Below are 2,787 nucleotides of genomic sequence, written 5' to 3' on the forward strand. Positions count from 1 at the left end.
TTTACCCTTTGCCTCCGTTGCCACCTGTCGGTGACCCCTTGAGCATATAAAAGAAGGCCCATGCGCAACGTAGAGGGGGGTTCGGAAAAACAGAACACTCACGCTCGGTCTCGTTAGCTGCTGGTGTGTACTGTAGCACTCCGCGCTCCCGAGCAAGAACTCAATACAAACCACAAAGCAGGAGTAGTGTTTTACGCATCCGTGCGGCCCGAACCTGGGTAACTGCTCGCGTGCTTCGCCTCGATCCGCTCTTTGCACGACCTCCGCCCCCGCCGAACCGAAAGGGACTCGGTCCGCCGGTCCCATAGGTGTTCGTGGATTAGTCCCCCGACATTCAGATTTTATGCTAAGTAAATAATATTTTCCTAATCTTTAATGAAGCATAATTATCCACCGCTCCCTCGGTTATTCATCGAACCTTATACATCACTATGTATTCTTTTATTTGATTTCTCAATCAAGATAATTCAGTAATGTTCAATGAGACTTTGTCGTAATTTTGTACTTATCATATATAAAAATATGGCACCAATATATACGTACAAGCATGTATACATAACATTGGAAAATACGTGGATTTTTCATCAGAGGGTCATCAAGATGGGTGGAGCATTATTTAATTATGTCTACACATGCATCATCTAATGAGCCTCACTTAACGAGCAAGTGGATGTACGTGTACATGCAAAGAGCTATGCATGGACATAGCTCACGTACATGCTATGATAGAAATCCCATGCGTGCATGGGGTTACTAGCTAGCTAGCTAAATTGACGGCTATTTGGCTTGACTACCCGTGCAAGATGATCAGGACAGGCCGAACGTGCAAGCCGTGACCATGTGCAGGTCTAGCTGCTGCACCGCACGTACAAGGGATAAGTCTCAAAGAGATAACATGCTTATCATTGCCGGGAGAATAACACCTGCCGAATAAAGTCTTCCGCAGAGTACGTGCATCTCATACCTATCCATTCCTGCGGCGCTTGCGTCCACGGCCACGGCACGTATGGCTGGCGTCGGTGCAAGGACAAATGCGAGAAGACCAGCGAGAAGATGTGGCGGCGGCGGCAGAGACACCCGTTGGGGCGGGACGATGGCGACGGCAACACACACGAGGCTGTTGTGTGTCAACTCAAACAAGGTACAAACAAAACAAGAAAGACAAAGAAAAATCTCTTCTTTGGAACCTAGCTAAATCTGAGAATCTCCTCCACAAGAAGAAAATAAAAATCACTAATCCAGCACACAAGAATAGAGGAGAAGAAACTCATCAAGCAGCACACGAACAAGCTCTACACATAATCGTGAGGAGAATCCAAACGAACAGAGAGAAAAGAGTTTCAACCTCCAGGCCCATCTACATAGCAGTCGCAAGAACGCCACCGGCACCAAGAGAACGAGTAGAGATCGGAGAGATAGCAACCACCCTGCGTAAAAAATTAAAGGCAAAATAAAAATCAATCGAAGCATGGAGAACCTAGGACAGTGAAAGAACGGATGTACAACAAGATCACCTTAACAGGCATCACGCCTTGCAGGAGCCATTGGAGCCCGATTCAATCTCCAGATCCGTTTGCGGCCTCGCTCTTCCTCCTGCCGAGCAGACGGCGGGGGCATCGCGGCCGTAGCGCAATGGTTAGCCTGGGCCGAGGGGGCGTCGGGGGAATGGGTCGCATTCCACCTCGTGCGGTGCGGCGGGGCCGACTGGGCGAAGGAGATGACGGCGGCGGGGCAGGGAGGCGCGGGCTGCTCCTGTGATTGGAGGGATAAAGAGACAGACGGGCGAGGCGGGATGGAGAGAGGGCCACACTAGTGCTGGAGGAGGCATCTTAGGTCTTCACAAGGGAAGTTGTTGCCCTTTTATATGCCTATGCGTGAAATGACAAAAATTCCCTTGGCGATGCACTGTAATTGCACGCGGTGGCACACCGGGAGTGAAACTATTCATTGCAATAGTGCTCATGTTTGGTCCGACGGCCTAGGCCTTCCAAGCGCGCGATCCAACGATCGAAAGTGCATCAAGAAATCGAGATGGACGGCCGGATGTCTCTAATAGTTGTGAGAGCTCGAAGCTTGCCTAGGTTCTTGTTTCTCGATAAACTGATGGCCATGAGAGTGGATATTAAGATAAATGGAGCCTAACTCTCACGCGTCTTGATTTCGCCGTTCTTCGGTATTCTCAATTATTGAAGTATAATAAAAGCTGTCTATTATTTTAATAAAAAAGGACTATCTCGAAAGCAATTAAGTCCTGTAGCTCAGCTGGTTAGAGCGCTGGTCCGATGTACCAGAAGTCACGGGTTCAATCCCCGTCGGGACTATTTCTTTTTCTTAATTGCGATTATGCTTTCCTTTCTTGTATTATATACTATATATTACGCCCGTACGGCCCAAAACGGATAGCCCAGCAAACGTTCCATGAAGCAGCACCTCCGCGTAGCCACGATCGGTTAGTACGTTTCTTCAAGCGACACCATCTTTTTTTTAGTATCTATCTATTAGCTAACCAGAAAAAAGAAAATAAGCTAGAAAATCTCACAAAAATTAGAAACATCCAATCGTTAATTTAACACGTCATAAAATTACAGCCCTTTGATCTTGCCAATACCATTTGGACATAAAACTTGATAAAAATTACCCACCAATGCCAAGTAGTCCATACTAATCCTGTTTGTGAAAAAAAATCTAGACTAACCCTCAACTCACCTCACGTCAAAGCAAAAAAAACTCAGCTCATCTTCCGTGTAAAAGGAAACCTAAACTCAACTGTACGCGCAGCCGCCTCCT

At 47.2% G+C, this 2,787-nt stretch overlaps 1 non-coding gene across 1 annotated transcript; it reads left to right on the forward strand.

The window, feature by feature from the left end:
* The first annotated feature begins 2,247 nt into the window (after positions 1-2,247).
* On the forward strand, positions 2,248-2,321 carry TRNAI-GAU. Its single transcript has one exon. It is a non-coding gene; the product is annotated as a tRNA-Ile (tRNA).
* The last annotated feature ends 466 nt before the right edge of the window (positions 2,322-2,787 follow it).

This window comes from Triticum urartu, chromosome 6 (genome assembly GCF_003073215.2).
Source record: "Triticum urartu cultivar G1812 chromosome 6, Tu2.1, whole genome shotgun sequence".
Taxonomy (NCBI): domain Eukaryota; kingdom Viridiplantae; phylum Streptophyta; class Magnoliopsida; order Poales; family Poaceae; genus Triticum; species Triticum urartu.